Source organism: Neofelis nebulosa, chromosome 4 (assembly GCF_028018385.1).
Source record: "Neofelis nebulosa isolate mNeoNeb1 chromosome 4, mNeoNeb1.pri, whole genome shotgun sequence".
Taxonomy (NCBI): domain Eukaryota; kingdom Metazoa; phylum Chordata; class Mammalia; order Carnivora; family Felidae; genus Neofelis; species Neofelis nebulosa.
In genome coordinates this window covers 122,309,255-122,330,246 of record NC_080785.1, presented here as the reverse complement: position 1 = coordinate 122,330,246, position 20,992 = coordinate 122,309,255, and positions in this window count along the sequence as shown.

Genomic DNA, 20,992 nt, shown 5'->3' with positions numbered 1-20,992 from the left:
CTGTGTTTATATGCTTCTAAATATGTGTGTGAACATGAGTGTGTTATATCTTTGATAATTTATTGCCATTTATTGTTCTTGCCCCTGCTGAAAAATTGATTATTGGTCCTCCTTATATTGGGTAGAGAATAAAAGGCAAAAGTAATTCAACAAAATCATAGACTGTTTAATTTCAGTTTTGTGTGGCTTGTTGAACTGTTTGTTGTAGAGCCATCTGCTTTTTCCACAGGTCTTATTTTTGTACTGTTCTACCAGCACTCAAATGCATTGACCCCAAATGTTTTCTAAGTATAGAATTTGGAGTTCAGTCTTGTCTAAAATTTCATTAGAAGACTGTCTGATTAGCCTGAATCAGAAACTGCCTTCCAAATAGTGTATTGGAAAACATTGGTGAATTGTCTAGAATTTTCTAAAAGGAAAACATAATTTATTGATTGTCTTCTGGGAATTTTTCATGTTGCAATAAATAGAGAATTATAGTGGCCTTGTTTGAATGAATATAATTAAGATCACTTTGTTTTGGTGATAGACCCCTATTTACTGAGTTTTTTGAATAGGACAACAAAAAAACAAAACAAAAAAAACCCTGCCTTGGCAAATTCTTAAGTATGAGGAATCAGAGGGAGAAATGCCAAGATGATTTTTAAAAAGAAGAGTTATACATGGTTTGATGATTTTTTTTTAGCCCCTGTTTGTGGAGAAATTTGTTTCAGATACAAAGTTAGTATTTTCTATGTATAGGTCAAGCCTTTGAACTGGGCATTTTTCAGCCTGTTAATCTAATATTGCATAGCGAATTTTTTTTTAATTTTTTAATGTTTATTCATTTTTTTTGAAAAAGAGAGAGACAAAGCACAAGTGGGGGAGGGGCAGAGAAAGGAAGACACAGAATCCAAAGCAGGCTCCAGGCTCTGAGCTGTTAGCACAGAGCCTGATGTGGGGCTAGAACTCATGAACCATGAGATCATGATGCTTAACGTGAGTCAGATGCTTAACCAACTGAGCCACCCACGTGCCCCTGCATAGGGAGCAATTTGAAAATAACAGTTTAGTTTGTATCTCACTATATTGTTCTCAGTGACGAGCAAGACAGGCCTATCACTACCCTCCCCACACACATTTTCCCACACACCTGGGCACACACTCTTCTTTCAGGATGGCTTTAGCATAGGCCCTGGGTGAGTGTTTCTACTGAAATGAAAGCAGTCTTAGCTCCCAATCAGCTATCACAGGGATATCTTTGCACTGGTTTTTAATGGCTGTTTTTAGAACCATTGACATTTACCTCATCAGGAGCACATTAATTGAATGCTTACCAGTGCTGAGTGTGGTGTGTTCATTGTTTCATTCAGTAGTTACATTCATCTGTGTTGGCAGCTACTCCTATGATCTATACTTTGTAGATGAGAAAACTGATGATCTGAAAATTTAAATGACTTTTTCAGGTCTACACACCTGATAAGTGATTTGTGCTTTCAAACCTTCTGCCATTTTGCTTTGGTATAATTACCTAAAATGTAGAGACTAGCACCCAAACTCCTTGATAGTCTGTCTATAGCATATCTTCCCTACTTTATCTCTCAACCTTACTTGCACAATCTCCCTGCTACATTGTGTAAGACAACTATCACTTGTATGCATCCAGATTTACTCTTACAATATGTTTTGGTAGAGCAAGACTATCAGGATTTGAGTTATTTTTGGTAAGATAGTTTTCCACTGATGGAAAGGATTTCAGAACAAGGTTACTATGGATTATTATTCCTATAACCATTGCTATTCCACCCCTTTTCTACTAAAACTTTCATTTTGTTTACACTTCTCTTACGGATAGGTGTTTCAGAGAATCTGACTTCTGTTCTAGTTGCTGGGGCAAATGTTACCAGTAAGTGAGTTGGTAAGGATAATGTATTCAAATTCTGGGTGATAAGGGATGAAAATAGCTGAGTGGGTTTCCTTTACTCTTAAAAGGAATATTGTATTTTGTACTCAGGGTAAATTACTTTAAAAAATACGTCAACATAAAAGAGTGGTATGGGTTTGTTGGTACATGTGAGATAACTTTAATCTATGCAGGGGGCTGTGTAATTAATATACATGAACATGATCAAGCATATAGACAGTTCATATGTCTCATAACTTTGAAATAGCGTGCAAGGTCTAGATCTCTGTTCTGTATCTCATCCCTAACATCATAGAAAACTCTGTCATCCGATTTAACTATATACTAGGTTGGTCATGTCTTTAAAATACTGTTGTGTTTACCACCCTGGAGAGAAATTTTCACATAAGGTCCTTATCAGAATGACTGAAAAAAGAACACAGGGACCTAAAAGCTTTTATAACTGTTTTTGTGCCTGGTTAGTGATATTGTGAAGTTATAGCAGTCCTGGGCTAGCCCAGGAATTCTCAAGGGTTAAGTCAATTTTAGTTGGGTTTACTTGCAGCCAAAAGCATTCTGATACAATGTTTCTCTGAGCAGCTTGACTACATAATTTGTGGGGCTCAGTGCAAAATGAAATCAAGTCTCCTAATTAAAAAATGATTAAGAATCTCAAGACAATAACAGTAGAATGTTAAACTAAGAGGGGCATCCTCCTAAGTACTGAGTCATATGCAAGCCCATGAAGCTGATCTCACCTGTGAGGGGCTTAGGTGGGATGTTTCCCAGCCAACCGGAGGGGGGAATTTAAATTGGCAGGAAATCTCTCCTTGGAGCTAGAATTTGTTACTCCATCTTTCTCTGAGGATAACTTCTAAACTAGCCTTACCTAAAGGAAGTAAACCAAATGATAAGGAACAAAAACAGTTGTTCCCAATCTTTTAAAATGTTAAGACTCTTGGCACAAAAACCGATACTCAGATCAATGGAACAGAATAGAGAACGCAGAAATGGACCCACACACGTATGGCCAACTAATCTTTGACAGAGACAGAAGGAATATCCAGTGGAATGAAGACAGTCTCTTCAGCAAGTGGTGCTGGGAAAACTGGACAGTGACATGCAGAAGAATGAAACTGGACCACTTTCTTACACCATACAGAAAAATAAATTCAAAATGGATGAAAGACCTCAATGTGAGACAGGAAGCTATCAAAAGCCTCAAGGAAAAAGCAGGCAAAAACCTCTTTGACCTCAGCCACAGTAACTTCTTACCCAACACGTCTCCAGAGGCAAGGGAAACAAAAGCAAAAATGAACTATTGGGACCTCATGAAAATCAATCAGAAAACAATCAGCAAAACTAAAAGGCAACCCACAGAATGGGAGAAGATACTTGCAAATGACATAAAAGATAAAGGGTTAGTATCCAAAATCTATAAAGAACTTATCAAACTCAATACCCAAAAAACAAATAATCCTGTGAAGAAATGGGCAAAAGACATGAATAGATACTCTCCAAAGAAGACATCCAGATGGCCAACTGACATATGAAAAAATGCTCCACATCACTCATCATCAGGGAAATACAAATCAAAACCACAATGAGATACCACCTCACACCTGTCAGAATGGCTGACATTAACAACTCGTGCAACAACAGATGTTGGTGAGGATGCGGAGAAAGGGGATCTCTGTTGCACTGCTGGTGGAAATGCAAACTGGGGCAGCCACTGTGGAAAAAAGTATAGAGGTTCCTCAAAAAATTAAAAATAGAACTACCCTGTCACCAAGCAATTGCACTACTAGGTTTTTATCCAAAGGATATAGGTGTGCTGTTTCAAAGGGACACATGCACCCCAATGTTTATAGCAGCACTATAAACAATAGCCAAAGTATGGAAAGAGCCCCAACATGCATTGATGGAAGAATGGATAAAGAAGATGTGGTGTATGTGTGTGTGTGTGTATGCACACACACACACACACACACACACACACACACACACACAATGGAGTATTACTTGGCAATCAAAAAGAATGAAATTTTGCCATTTGCAACTACGTGAATGGAACTAGAGGGTATTATGCTAAGCGAAATTAGAGAATGACAAATATCCTATGATTTCACTCATAGGAGGACTTTAAGACACAAAACAGATGAACGCAAGGGAAGGGGAGCAAAAATAATATAAAAACAGGGAGGGGGACAAAACATAAGAGACTCTTAAATATGGAGAACAAACAGGGTTTCTAAAGGGACTGTGGGAGGAGGGGTGAGCTAAATGGTAAGGGGCATTAAGGAATCCACTCCTGAAATCATGGTTGCACTATATGCTAACTAGCTTGGATGTAAATAAAAAAAAAAAATAAAAAGATAGATTTTAGTTTAAAAAAATAGAAAAATAAAATGTTATGACCCATTTTTCAGAAACCACTGTTTTCCTAGGTTGACCAGATGGAGCAAATGTAAGATATACTAAAATCTAGTATGGTAAAATCTACTATGCTCATTCTCTCAGAAACCTGATCAACTTATATGTCTTTGAATCATAAAGACCTACCATTCTTCTTTTTTTAAAAAAATTTTTTAAATGTTTTATTTATTTTTGAGACAGGGGGAGACAGAGCATGAACAGGGGAGGGTCAGAGAGAGGGAGACACAGAATCTGAAACAGGCTCCAGGCTCTGAGCTGTCAGCACAGAGCCCGACGCGGGGCTCAAACTCACAGACCGCGAGATCATGACCTGAGCGAAGTCGACCACTTAACCGACTGAGCCACCCACCATTCTTCTAATAAGGTTTGAAAAGCAGGAACTACACTATCAGCGGCATGAGTACCATTTGGGATGGCTGGCTATAGGTAGAGATTATAAGACACTAAATTTTTAGTAGACTCGTGCCTAGAGAAGACTTTCAGCTAGAGCATCTTCTGTTAGGGGCATAAAGCAATAAAATTAGTCATGTAGGTAAGCTTAAAGAAGGCAAATAAAGCAAAACTCAATACCATTCTTTTTTTTTTTTTTTTTTTTTATTTTTGAGACAGGGAGAGATAGAGCATGAACAGGGGAGGGTCAGAGAGAGGGAGACACAGAATCCGAAACAGGCTCCAGGCTCTGAGCTGTCAGCACAGAGCCTGATGCGGGGCTTGAACTCACGGACCGTGAGATCATGACCTGAGCCGAAGTCGGCTGCTTAACCGACTGAGCCACCCAGGTGCCCCAAAACTCAACACCATTCTATACTTAAATGTTTGTCGGCTTTAATTACATACTTGGCAATGTATGGACTGGCCTTTTACCGGCCTTTCAACATGAGGATCATGATCCTTAGGATCTGAGGAAGTTAAATGATTTTTTTAATAAGTCTGACATTTTTCCTAAAAAGGAAAAATTAACTATTTTTTAAATCCATAGAAACTACAGTGATTCCTTAGTAAGTCTGAAACCAAGAGCTGTCAGTTGTAGTGACAGAGCAGTTAACATTGTCACAATTTTAGAGAGTCTCCCAACAGCCCAGCCCTGTGGTAATAATCCTTTGGTATCACCAAAGTATCATCAAAGAAAAAAATCACAACTAGGAATACTATGAATTCCACATGTTAAATATAAAATATTTGCACACATTTGAAATAATGTGGCTATAAGTACAAAAGATGGTGTTTATTAGATCTACAGAAAGTTTGCGATGTCCATATGACTTAAGGAAGCCCTTATGGTCAAGGAAAAGGCTTTCAGGTTGAGGGAGGAAATTTTGTCCAAAGAGGAAGAGTTCACCTGGCTTAGGTGTAATGAGGGCAACAAATATTAAGGGAGTGGGAGCAAGAACCAAGAGTTTGTTTTCTAGCTAGCAATTCTAACTTAGGAAAGCCTTCTCTACTCAAATTTGAATAATTATATACCTTTTGCCCCAACTCCAAATATAGCTCAGTCCCTTATAGAGACAAACCCATGCATTTGTTATTCACAAATGTGTCTGAGGCTTTTTTACATCACCACTGATTTTTCTTAAACTATTCTTTCTGGAAATTTCTCACATATCCATTCTTGGATAGTTCTAGTCTAACAATTATAAAAATTGACCTCATCAGCCACCCTTTCCAGGAAGCCTCTGAGTTACCATTTATTTTGCTTAGGAACTACGTTTTCTTATTTGGATATCCAATTATCTTTCTGTGCTCCATTTCAAGGTGCTCATTTTGTGCTCCTTAGTAGATTCTAACTTTCTTGAAGAAAGGGACTCCATTTTTTGCCTTGTTTTATGATCACCAGCTCTTGCATTCATGCTCTTATGTGCCAAGTACTCTGTAATAATTTGCTGAATTTTGATGCTTAGAGATTAATGCGCATTATGGGCTGCTTATGTCAGGTTACGAAAATGAGACTAGTACAAAGACATAAAGTTCTTGGTGGGAGTCTGGGTGACCCCTGGGAAGGGAGTGTTTGAGAAAGTATAGTTAGATATATAAATAATTCAGTGGAGAAATGGAGAGGTAATTAAAAGCCATGTTAAAAAAACACTGGGAAATTATCTCAAAATATATCTCAAAAGAATCTCACTTCCCTGTACTTTTTTATGACTCAATCCTCAGTACCTAAACCAGTGCTTGGCAGGTGCTTATTAAATACCTGCTGAATGAGTGAATGAATGAATGAACCAATGAATGAATGAATGGATTGGAATGCTAGAAGCTGCTGGTAAAATCACTAACTCATAAAGGGGTGAGTCATCTGAACATCTTCAATCAAACCTATGTTTTCCCAGCAGTAAATTAAAAAGGTTGGGTCACAATCTTCTCAACGTCTTTGAGATCTTTCCCATGATCATTATGATCTTGTACCTCAACACAAAGCATTATGATTACATGATTTGTAGACTGTTCTAAAATAACTCCTTCTGCTTGTCAGAGTGGCTGAGAATTTCACAGTTGAAAGGAAAACTCCTTTGCATATTAGAGCCTTTTAATTCCTTGAAAATTTTCTGTTAAATATCCACTTTAATTATTTATTAGTTCACAGCTTACTGAGTCCATTTTGGGCAATAGTGTGGTCAGGCATTAGGAAAATGTGCGTGAGATGGAGTAGAAGGGGATCAAGTGTAGGAGATGCTTCAGAGCTGCCACCGGCTAGCCTTGGTATGGTCAGACTTTGGTGCCCGTGGCCTGTGAGTCAGAGGTCACTGAGAATTAATTTGAAAGGGGGCTATCCAGGTCAAGAATCACTCTTGGAAGGTGGTGAACCACTCAGCTGTATCTCTATTTAGCTCTAACAGCAATAATTGAATTTTTGTTCAAATCACAGTTCATTATTAACGATTTCTGTGAATAAGAAATACTGTTCTACCACATCCTTTATCTTTAGCCTAGAATCACTATTACTCGAGGTTAGGTTTTAAGGCAAAAATTTATTCGACAGTTACCCTTTAACATTCTTTTGTGAGGTTCCCTGTAAGAGAACAATGTAAGCAGTATGTAGCCAAGAACAGGAAGCTCTTCCATAAGTATTGGAATGAATCATGTTTTCTTTAACTGATTGTCGGCTGATGGGCCCGGCTTGTACTTGAGGGCCATTTTTTTTTCCATGAAAAATAAGTTTTATTAAATGCTAGGATCACTCTTCTGCATCACTCTCAATGTAACAAGATGCTGATACTGTGAAAGTTGCATAGGACCTGAGACTCAGTGGAGAACATCAGACTCAGGTTTCCTCTGGGGTGTGTGCTCACTGAGTAAAATGGTGGCATTTCAAGACCACGGTATCTGTATATACTGTTCTTTCCTTCTCAATCTCTCTTGTGTCCTCTCTTCCCTTCCTTTCCTACCACTTTCCCTCCCTCCCTTCCTCTCTCTTTCCTTTACCCCAAAACTTATATAGCAAAATAGCTGAATTGGCAAAAGGAAATAGGCAGAAGATGCAACCCCAATGTGCTTGCTTACTTTTTCAGTGCCATGCTTTTCTGAATGTCACCAAGTGTCTTCTACCTAAGAATCTGCCTCTTAGAGACCATGGATTAGTTTTCTATTGCTGCTATTACCAATTACTACAAAGTTAATGGCTTAAAATAACACACATTTCTTTTCTTACCATTCTTTAGGTCAGAAGTCCAGTACTGGGCTCACTGGCTAAAGTCAAGGTGTCACCAGGAATGCATTTCTTTCTGGAAGCTCTAGAGGAGAAGGTGTTTTATGTACATTCAGGTTGTTGGTAGAACTTGGTTCTTTGTGGTTATGGAGCTGAGCTATCTCTTTCTTTGCTGTCAGCTGTGAGTTGATCCCACAGCTTGTCAAGGCTGCCCTGGCTCACTGGTTCATGGCCTCCTTCCTCCATCCTCAAAGCTAGAAATGGCTGGTAGAGTCCTGCCTACACTTTGAATCTCTCCTGCCTCATCTTTCATCATTGCATCTCCCTCATAGACTTTATTGCGTTTGTATTCTACTTTAAAGGGCCCACATGTTTCTATTGAATCCATCTGGATAATCTAATACAATGTCTCTAAAGTCTGTAAAGTTAATTCTATGCACAAAGTCCCTTTCACCATGTACTGTGACATATTCTCAAGCTGCAAGGATTAGAATATGGAAATCTCAGAGGCGGAGTAGAGTGGCGTGGGAAGAAGAGAGGTGTCTTTCTCTCAACCTTGGACCACCTGAAAGGAGCTGATCATTTCCTTTTCTTGTAAAATCCAGGGAACCTTCATACTAGTAGCTTCTCTAAGGAATGATTTTTCTGGATTGCCACTTCCAGGAGATGGGGACTGGGAGAGGCAGAGACTGGAAATGGTTCTGTGTCCCTCAGTGATCATACTTATCAAAGATAGTGGGTGAATTCAGTTTTTTCTTGGCAGTTGAGTAGCCATAATACAGTTCCATGGGAAGCATTGTTACTGTTCATTAGCTGGAGGATAAGAGTAAAAGTAGAGGTAGGTCAAATGAAGTCTTAAGTTTTTGTTTGTTTTCAGGTACAAGAAGGGCTGCAAACTAGTCAGATTTCCTCTATTTGGAGCTCAAAGAACTAAACATTGAATAAAAATGTACCCCACTATACTTCTAGAGCAATGAGCTCCCCAAAATAGCTCATTAAGATGTCCTAGTTCCTTTGGTGGGCTGCTCTTCCAACATTTCTAAGCTTGCAATTTGCCTTTTGTGTATTACAGTGTCTTGTCTAGGGACCAACAAAGCCTTGTTACAATAAAGGTGATGTATTAGTGCCATCACAAGTATATTCCCTCGGTTATTCAGTCACTTCATATAAGTAATTAACTCCACTTTTCTAGATGGCAGGCTAGTTTTCAAAGTCAGAGACACCCACTGTTGGTTTTGAATGCAGTTCCTTGCTAACAGAACAAATAGAAGTGAGATACAGGGATAATGTCACTGGGAAAGGCAGAGAATTCAATCCAGGTGACATGTGGATGCTGGGGATTTGAGCTGGTTCAATTATTTTTTCAGTTTATGCATCAGGAAGGAAACTTGTCTATGCATCAGGAAAAAAGGCTTTGAAATATGACACCTTGTTTGGGGTCCTGTGCCTCAGGAGTACAGAGGAAGTATCTCCAGTTAATATGAGATTCCAGGAAGATAGAGTGAAAGAGGCATGAAGACCCTTTTTCTTTGTGTTTCCAGAAATCCAAATATTTGAAGCAAAAGTGCAATTTTTAAGAGATATATTAGATCATTTCACTCTTCTTCCCCAAATCATGCAATTTTTTGTGTAAAAATTGAAGTAAAAATTGAAAACTTCACTTGGGCCTCCAATGCCTTAAGTCAGTGCTATTTGAAGTGTGGCCAATGCCAGTCACAAATTTTTACTGGTCTACCTGTTCTACAATAAAATCAACAATGTCACTTTGCACTATTTAATCCAGCATATATACATATACATATACATATACATATACATATACATATACATATACATATACATATACATATACATATACATTAGTAACACATTTTCAGTGAAAGAGGGGATGCATTGGCATATATACATATATGCATATATGAATGTGTGTATGCATATGTGTATAGGTACATATATGCACATGTGTGGGTTCGTTTTGTTTTGTTTTTTATTACCGCCCTGTTCCCTTTTATCTCTGATTAAAATCATCACCAAAGTCACCTTTGCAATGAGGCTTCTCTGGCCATCTGTTGAAATTTTATCCCCTTCATCCTATTTAACATTTGCTATTTTTATTTTCCTTCTTTTTTTTTCCCCCTTAGCACTAATCACTAATTATTTTGCTATATATTTTACTTATTTTTGTTGTTGCTCTCATTTATTGTTTTCACCTATAGAGGTAAGTGCTATGAAGGCAGAGTTAATGATCTGCTTTGTTTGATTCTGTATCACACCTTCTAGAAATGTACCTGGGATATAGTAAGGATTCAAGAATTACTTTTTTTTTGACTGAAAAGATGGAATGAATAATTGGAACAATTAATGTATTAGATAAATGATAAATGTGAACAAATAATGGATAAGTGAATAAAATACATATATGTGTAAAGGCAGATAAATAAATGAGTGGATGGATAAGTAAGTAAATGAAGAATATATGTTATAAAACCTCATGTTGTTTGTTTATACAATCCTGAAGGTGGAGCATCTTGTTTTTGGTTTCACCTGAATGACTCCTTCATCTAGTAGTACAGCACTGAGGCATTTTCTTACAGATTAATCACCATGCATGTGGGCTAGTTATCTCCTGCCTTGCTATGGAACACATTTATATCACTTATAAAAGAATAATCTATGGTCTGAATGATGACAATTCAAGAATGTTGTTTTAGGGCACCTGGGTGGCTCAGTCGGTTAAGCATCCGACTTCGGCTCAGGTCATGGTCTCACGGTTTGTGGGTTCGAGCCCCACATTGGGCTCTGTGCTGACAGCTCAGAACCTGGAGCCTCCTTCAGATTCTGTCTCCCTCTCTCTCTCTTTTCCTCCCCTACTAGTGCTCTGTCTCTCTTTGTATTTCAAAAATAAATAAATGTTAAAAAAAGTTTTAAAAAAAGAATGTAATTTTAGAGACCGGCTGCCACCCAGAAGATTGACTCATCATGGGTGAATAAAATCGAAAGGACTTGCGATTTGATACTGTGAGAAGAAATGGGTCATGGTGACTAATGGCTTGAGCCCTAAGGTTACATGAACAAAGAGATCAAAACCTACTACTGTGTACCATCTCTGTGGCCTCAGGGACAGCACTTATCTTTTCTAAGCCTCAGTCTTCACATCTATGATAGGGAAATAATTACTCTCTAGGGATGCTGTATTAAATGAAATAATCTTCTTTTTTTTAGTTAGAGAGAGAGAGAGAGAGAGAGAGAGAGAGTGTGTGTGAGTCAATCCCAGTCAGTCCCAGGAACTGTGAGATAATGACCTGAGCCAAAACCAAGTCAGATGCTTAAGCGACTGAGCCACTTAGGCGCCCCAAATGAAATAATTTTTGTAAAGTTAAATTTAAAGTTAAATATTTGCAAAATTAATGTGGTTCGTTAAAGTGCTGGCCAGCTCTACGTTCTATTCCTCTATACCTTCTAACTTTGCTGTCAGCAACTTTGGAGAATGTGACCTCTGTCATTTCCAAACTTGCTTTCTCTTTTTTACTCATACCACTGAGAGATTTGTTCTGGTTTATTTATTTTTCAGTTTCTTAACAGGACACAAATAATCAAGTTTCCCAAAGTATTGTATGTATATTTCTAGAATTTGTGAGATGTGTTTAGATACATTGAGTGTTTCAACTCTATGCCATTGATAGTAGAAGTCATATTTTACAGACCTGGAAACTAAGGCTTAGTGAAGTATATACCTTCACTACAAGAAGGTTGCAGAAGGTAACTGGCAGAGAAAACCTAAATCTCTCTGACCTACTACACCTTTTCTTTCTCCTACAGTACTGGTTCTCAGCCCATGCTGCAACTGCAAGCTCTTAAGAATTCCAGGGTCTGGGGGCGCCTGGGTGGCGCAGTCGGTTAAGCGTCCGACTTCAGCCAGGTCACGATCTCGCGGTCCGTGAGTTCGAGCCCCGCGTCAGGCTCTGGGCTGATGGCTCGGAGCCTGGAGCCTGTTTCCGATTCTGTGTCTCCCTCTCTCTCTGCCCCTCCCCCATTCATGCTCTGTCTCTCTCTGTCCCAAAAATAAATAAAAATAAAAAATGTTGAAAAAAAAAATTAAAAAAAAAAAAAAAAAAAAAAAAGAATTCCAGGGTCTGGAGTCTTACAACAGGTCAGTTGATAGAGAATTCTAGGGTGGGGTCTGGATATTATATTTTAATTTGATTTTATTTTCCCCTAATGTTTTATTTTGAAAATTTCAAACCACAGTCAATTTGAAACAGTAGTGCAATAAACACCCCTCCCTTCACCTACAGCTATAGATTTTGCCTCATTTACTTAATCTCCATTTCTTGCTGCCTTGCATCACCTTCTCTCTCTCATATGAATACACATACAAAAACACACACATATGCACACTTCTTTACCTCTTTTGTTTCCCTAGTTTATTTGAAAGTAAGTGGTAGGCATTATGTCACTTGACTCTTAATTCTTTTTTTACTCTTAAATGTTTAGCATACACTTATCTAGAACAAGAATATCCTCCTCCATAACCACTATATCATTTTTACATCCAAGCTCTCTAACGCTTATAAAATAATATGCTTAGTTTGTATATTATGCATTGTCCCAATTCAAATTTCCTCAGTTTCAGTGATACACTTTATTGCTTGCTTGCTTGCTTGCTTGCTTCTTCTTCTTCTTTTTTTAAATTCAAAACCCAGTCAAGGATCACACATTGCATTTCCTTTTCATGTCCCTTTATTCCTTTAATCAAGAATACAGTTTGGCAAGCTATAGCACAGGGACCAAATTTGGCCTAGTACTTGGTTTTATATGACCTGCAAGGTAAGAATAGTTTTTATATTTTTATTTATCATTTTTTCATCTTTTATTTATTAGAGACTGTGTGTGTGTGTGTGTGTGTGTGTGTGTGTGTGTGTGTATGAGAGAGAGAGAGAGAGAGAGAGAGAGAGAGAGAGAGCGAGCAGGGGAGAGGAGCAGAGGGAGAGAGACAGAATCCCAAGCAGGCTCCATGCTCAGCACAGAGCCTGATGCAAGGCTCAATCCCACGACTCTGGGATCAGGACCTGAGCGGAAACCAAGTTGAGTCAGATGCTTAACTGACTGAGCCACCCAAACAGCCTAGGTTTTATATTTTTAAAGGTAGAAAAAAAATCCAAAAGAAATAATGTTCTGTGAATTATATAAAATCAAAGTCAGTGCCCATAAATAAAGCCATAATGGAACATGGCCATGCTCATATGGGTATGTACTGTCCATGAAGGCTTTCAAGACTACAAGGGCAAAATTGAATAGCTGCAACAGAAACCATATGGTAAATTCTAAAATATTTACTCTCTCATCCTGTACAGGAATTTGCTCACCCTGACCTAGAACATTTCACTGACTTAAAAAAAATTATTTTTATGACTCAGGTCTTTTAAAGAATTCAGGCTAGATCGGTAGTAGAATCTTCTAAATGTGGGATTATTTTCTCATATTTAGATTCAGAGCAAACATTTTGGCAAGAATTGAATTTGGTGATATTATGCCTTTATCCTTTCATTACATGAGAAGTACTGCAATATTGACTTGTTTCATTAATAGTGATGCTAGCTGTTGTCATGTCATTCATATGGTGTCTGCCAGATCTCTCTGTTGTAAAGGACTCTTTTATCTTTGTAAATAATAATTACTATTGTCTGAATGTTTTTGTACATCCAAAGTTCATGTGTTAAAATTCTAACCCCCATTGTGATGATATTAGGAGGTAGGGCCTTTGAGAGATAATTAGAGCATGAAGACAGAGTTCTCATGAAGGGTATTAGTGCCCCTATAAAAGAGGTTTGAGGGAACTCCCTGCTTCCTTCTGCCATATCAGGCCACAGTGAAAAGACCACCATCTATGAGCCAGGACCTCTTACTAGACACCAGATTTGTAGCCACTATGACCTTGGACTTCCCAGCCTCTGTAACAGTAAGAAATAAACTTCTGTATTTTATAAGCTAACCAGAATCAGTATTTTATTGTAGAAGCAGAAATGGACTAAGACAGTAATCAATGGGATATTTGATGTGCTGTTTTCTCCTAGCTTCTTGAGATTAAAGCGTGGCTCAATTTTTGGAGGGGGACACGTTTAAAAAATTCTAATATATGCATTTAAAACTGTTAATTTATGCCTGTGCTCCATTAGTTGTATTCCTGATGTTTTTAGATATCTTATTGTCATTCTGTGAAAAACATTTTCCAACTTGTATTTTGATTTCTTGTGTAATCCATGGGTTATTTAAGTATATTGCTTAATTGCTAAGCAGATGGAGATTTTCTAGTTATATTTTTCTTATTAATTCCTAGCTTAATTTCATTGTGATTAGAGGAAACACTCTGACAAATCTCAATACTCAAGATATTTTCTAAGGCTTGTTTTGTGACCCAGCCTTTGGCAAATTTTGGTAAATATTTTACATGCACTTGAAATTAATATGTATTCTAAGTTATTGAATGTAATGTTATCTTTATATCAGGTCAATTTTGTCATCAAAATTGTCATCAAAGGTATTTTCACATCTTTTATACCATTTTTTGGCTCTTTGCTAGTTCTATCAGCCATTGAAATATCTATGTCTTCCACTGTGATTATGAATGTAGCTATTTCCCTCTAAGTTCTGTCACTTTTTGCTTTACATATTTTGAAGCTCAGTTATTAGGCACATAAAATTTAAGATTGTGATAACTTCCTGATGGATTGACTATTCTATCACTATGAAACATATCCCTTTATTTGTAGTCAGTTTTCTTGATTTAAAGTCTACTTTATCTAATAATGTGTAGCTATTATGGTTTTAATGTTGTTTGCATTATATATTTTTGCAGGATATGTTTTTATTTTCTTATTTTCAAACATTGTTTTTTTCATAATCATAATCCATTTTTATTGTGGCAAAACACACATAAAAGTTACTTTTTTTTTTTTTTTTACCATTTTTAGGTGTACAGTTCAGTGGCATGAAGTACATTCACATTGTGCAATCATCACTGGCATCCATCTCTGGAACTTTTTCATCTTCCTCAATTGAAGCATATTAAATGCTAATTCTTTAGTGTCTCTTCCCCCAGCTCCTGATGACCATCATTCTACTTTCTGTCTCTAGGAATTTGAACATGTTAGGCACCTTATATAAGTGGAATCATATATTTGTCCTTGTGTAATGGCTTATTTCACTTAGTGTAGTGTTTCCGAGGCACTGAATACTTTGACATCCTGACAGTATTAAGTCTTCTGATCCGTGATCCCTGGATGTCTTCCCACTTATTGATGTCTTCTTTAATTTCCATCAACAACATTTTTTTTAGTTTTGTGTGTACAATTTATTTCCATTATTAAATTTATTTCCTACATATTTTATTCCTTTTGATGCTATTCTAAATAAAATTGTTTTGTTACTTTTTGGGATATTCATTGTTAATGTATAAAAATGTATCTGGTTTTATGGTTTTATGTTTTATATACCACAATTTTGCTGCATTCCTTTACTAGTTGTAACAGGTTTGGGTTTTTTTTTTTTTTTTTTTTTAGTGGAGTTGTTAGGATTTTCTACATATAAGATCATGTCATCTGTAAACAGAGACAATGTAACTTTTTTCTTCATGATTTAGAAGTATTTTTTTTATTGCCTAATTGTTCTGGTTAGCACTTCTAGTAGTATGCTGAATAGAAAAGAAAAAAAAAACTGGTAAAAACAGGTTTTTTGTTTTTGTTTTCATTTGCCCTTCCCAGATTTTAGAAGAAACGGTGTCAGTCTTTAAACATTGAGTGTGATGTTAGTTATGAGTTTTTCATATAAGGGCTTTTATTGTATTGAAACAGTTTCCTTCTATTTCTAGTTTATTGAGTGTTTTTATCATGGGAAGATGTTGAAGTTTTCAAATACCTTTTTTTTTTTTTTTTGCACCAGTTGAATGGGTCATGTGATTTCCTCCCTTCATTCTTTTATTGTGGTATATTTAATTGATTTTTATATTTTGAACCATCATTCCATTCCCACTTGATCATTGTGGATACTCGTTTTAATATGTTGTTGAATTCAGTTTGCTAGAACATTGGATCTTTGTATCAATATTCATAAGTGATACTGATCTGTAGTTTTATTTTCCAGTAGTGTCTTTGTCTATCTTTGGTATCAGGGTACTGCTGGCTTCATAGAATGAGTTTGGAAATGTTACTTCCACCTCAATTTTTAGAAGAGTTTGAGAAGGATTAGTGTTAGTTCCTTAAATGTTTGGTAGAATTCAATGGTGAACCCACCTGTTCCTGGGTTTTTCCTTGTTGGGAGGTTTTTGATTACTGATTCTATTTCCTTACTACTTATGGGTCAGTCTATTCAGAATTTCTATTTTTTCATGATTCAGTCTGGGTAGGTTTTATGTTTCCAGGAATGTGTCAATTTCATCCAAGTTATCCAATATGTTGGCATATACTGGTTCATAGTATTCATGTATCATTCTTTTTATTTCTGCAAAACCAGTAGTAATGTCTTCTCTTTCATTTCTGATTTTATTTTTTTCAATCTTCTTATTTTCTTATTAGTCTAGCTAAAAGTTTGTCAATTTTGTTGATCTTTTCAAGGAACCAATTTTTGGTTTTGTTATTTATTTATTTATTTATTTATTTATTTATTTATTTTTTGTATTTTTCTACTCTCTATTTCATGTATGTCTGCTGTGATGTTTAGTATTTTATTTACTGGGGTGCCTGGATGGCTCAGTTGGTTAAGCAGCTGACTCTGGATTTTGGCCCAGGTCATGATCTCAAGGTTCACAGGTTCAAGCCTTGTGTCAAGCTCTGCCCTGACAGCGCAGAGCCTACTTGGGATTCTCTCTGTCTCCCTCTACCTTTGCCCATCCTCAACTGTGCTTTCTCTCTCTCTCAAAATAAATACACTTAAAAAATATTTTATCTACTATTCCCTCTTCTAGCTTTGGGTTTAGTTCTTACTTTTCTAGTCCCTTGAGATGTAAAGTTAGATTGTTGATTTGAGATCTTTTTTTTTTTTTTAATGTAACCATTTACAGCTTAATTTCCCTCTTGCACTGCTTTTGCTGCATCTCATAAGTTGTGGTATGTTATGCTCTCATTTTTATTTTTCTCAAGATATTTTCTAATTTATCTTACGACTCTTCTTTGATCCCCTGTTTTTTTAAGAGTATGTTGTTTAATTTCCACATATTTTTGAATTTTCTAGTTTTTCTTCTGGCATTGTTATCTGGTTTCATTCTTTTGTGATTGAAATGATGTTTTGCCTGATTTCAGTCTTTAAAATTAATTAAAAAGTTACTTTGTTTCCTAACATATTCTCTCTTTTGGGGAATGTTCCATGTATGCTTGAGGGAAATGTATATTCTGTTGTTGTATTGAGTGTTCTGTATATGTCTGTCAGGTTGAATTAATCTTTAGTGTTTTTCAAGTCCTCTTTTTCCTTATTGATCTTCTGTCTGAATGTTCTGTACATTATTGCAAGGGAGGTATTGAAGACTTCTATTATTATTGTGGAGATGTCTGTTTCTCTCTTCAATTAATGTGCGTTTCATATATTTTGGAGCTCTGGTGTTTAGTACATATATGTTAATAATTGCTGTATCTTCTTGGGGAATTGGCCATTTTATCATTATATAATTCCTTCTTTAACTCTTGTAACAGTTTTGATTTAAAGTCTATTTTGTCTGATAGGAGTATAGCCACATCTACTCATTTTGGCTACTGTTTACAGGAAGTATCTTTTTCCATTTTTTCACTTTCAACCAATGTATGTCCTGATACCTAATATAGATGTGTTGTAAACAACATGTAATTGTGTGTTTTAAAAAAAATATCCATTTTGCCAATCTCTGTTTTCTGATTGAGGAGTTTATCCACTGGCATTTAATTAGTGATAAGAAGGCAATTTTACCAATTTGTTTTATGCTTTCTTCATGTCTTTTATTTTTTTATTTTTGACCCTTATTTTTCCATTACTACCTTCTTTTGTGTTTGATTTTTTTTGGGGGGGTGGTTGGGGTGGGAGTTTTATTGTTTGCATTTTAAGTGTGACTCTTTTAAGCAACATATTACTTGATTTTTAAAATCCAGCTTGACAATATTGTTACTTTGAATATTTAGTTCATTTTACTTAATGATTTATTTGAGTTTACATGTACCAAATTACTGTTTGTTTTCTGTGTGACCCACTTGTCCTAGGTGCTTTAATTCTTCCTTCCTACTTTTTTCTCAGGTAATCAGATATTCTTCATATTCCATTTTCCCTTTTGTTAACTTGCTGCTTTAGAGATTAACACATGGGTTTTTGACTTATTACAATACAACAAATTAATACTTAACCCACCTTTCCATTAACAGAAAATTCTATGGACACTTTGACTTTTGTACTTTCAACTTTAGGATTATTGATGGCATACAGTTTAATTATACATATACATAAAACCCCACAAAACATTACTGTTATTTTTTTATAGTCAATTTTCATTCATGTCCACCTATATATTTTACTTTTTATCTGCTCTTTCATATTTCTTGGAAGTAATGTCTTATCTGAGATCATTTTATCTTCTGCTTCAGGAACTAATTTTAGTATGACTTTTAATGAAGGTGTACAGTAAATTCTTTGTTTTGTTTGAAAATATTTTTTTCATTTTTGAAGTATATTTTATTAAGTATATAATTAAAGGCTGGAATTATCTTTCAGCACTTGAAATATGCCATTTGTTATCTCCTTGACTCTACTGTTTATTTTAAGAAGTCACCTCTCACAGATACAGTTTATCTTTTGAAGGTAGACTGTCCTTCTTCCCTCTGGCTATTTTTAACAATTTCTCCTTGTTTTAGATTTTCAGCAGTTTTTAAATTTTTTAAAAATGTATTCATTTTTGAGAGAGAGAGAGCATAAGCAGGGGAGAGACAGAGAGAGGGAGATAGAGGATCTGAAGTGGTCTCTGAACTGACAGCAGTGAGCCTGATGAGGGGTTTGAACTCACAAACCATGAGATCCTAATCTGAACTGAAGTCATATGCTTAACCCACTGAGCCAGGTGTCCCTAGGTTTTCAGCAGTTTAAATACACACACACACACACACACACACACATATATATGTAATATATATACACATATATACATACATATATACACATATATATACATACATATATATGTACATACAATATATATGTATGTATATATATGTGTATATATGTATGTATATATGTATATATATGTATGTATATATGTGTATATATATTATATGTATATATGTATATATATGTGTATATATATACATATATGTATGTATATATGTGTATATATATGTATATATGTATATATATGTGTATATATGTATGTATATATATGTATATATGTATGTATATATACATATATAATTACATATATATGTGTATATATGTATGTATATATGTATATATATAAGTTTCAGCAGTTTATATATATTATGTTATATTTAAATATATATTTATATATATTTAAATATATATTATATATTTCAGTTATTTAAGTTATATATATATGTATATATATGTGTATATATATGTGTGTGTATATATGTATATATACATATATACATATATGTATATATACATATATATATATACACACACACATATATATATATACATATATACACACACATATATATATTCATTTGTTTAAGACTAAAGGACACTGAAAGTAGTTTCAGGATTGCTGAGTACCAGATCACTATAAAAAGAAAACCCACTAATTGCAGGTTAATATTTGTAGTACTTTTCTTAAAATAAAATTTATATACTGTTAAATTTGCAAATATTTAGTGTCCAATTTATTGAATTTTGACAAAAAAGAATTATTTTAACTCCCCAGGTGACCCTAATGTATAATCAGAGTTCACTTGCTCTGCACTATTCAGTGGTGTCTTCTTAAGTTTTACATTGAAATTCACATGGTGAGAGAGATTGTGGCAAGTTTTTAAAGGGAACAGATCTTAGTTTTCCCGGTTTCTGCTTTTCCAGATAAAGCTGCTCATGAAGCAGGTTTAGACCATTGAATTTGTAGTAGTTCCCCCTAAGTATTTTCTTTTACATTAATATGTGTTTCTTCTTCTTTAAAGAGGTATTGCAGAAGCTTTTGCTTTTCTTGGAATTCAATTTACCATTTACAGAATAACTTCTTTCACACTCGTGGCATGATAATTTCAGAAAGCTATTAGAGAAAGGGAAGAGAAGCTGAAATGTCCACTCTGTTTCACACATTGTTATCAGCAGCTTTTGAGCAACTCATCTTCTTCCCATGTTCCATATTCCCTTTGAAGGTTTTGAGACTTCCAGAAGTACCACTCTCAAGAGAGTAACTCATTTCAGCTCTGGAGACTTGAGTTAGTATCTTCTTTCTCCTTGAGGATGTGGAAAAATCACTTGAGGGGATTCTAACCAATTTATATTAAAGATTTCCAAGGTAGCAGTGCCAGCAGACACCTGTGCTCCTTATATTTGACTTGGTATCTCTTACTGGGAGAGTCAGTTGTGATCTAATTATAAAAAGAGACATCTAAGAGACCATCTGCTTTTGCAGGAACTTGCATAGTGGGAAAGTAGCTTAAGTTGCTTGGATAAAGGGATGGTGGTTTTGTTGTAGTGTCAACTCTGACACCCATCCTTGAATCTGCTCTTTGTCAAGCTACATGAAGAGCTCATAGTGATGACTGAACAGGTGCTATATACATTCTAATTTTAGCCAAGACTAGCTGCAATATTTATAAGGTTAGCCAGGACTAGTTGCAGTATTGATAAATTCTTGATGGCCTTTAGAAGGTAAACTGTATCTTCTGCTATTTGCCAGAATAGTGTTGTTATAGACATTTTTGCCCTAAGATTGAATTACTTAAGGATGGGCTCATTTCAGGATCAGGACAGGTAATCAAGTAACATTGCTAGATTTTTTTGCATCTACCAATCTAGATTGTAGTGAGTATTGAAAATGTATAGATTATAGATGGTGTACTAGTTAT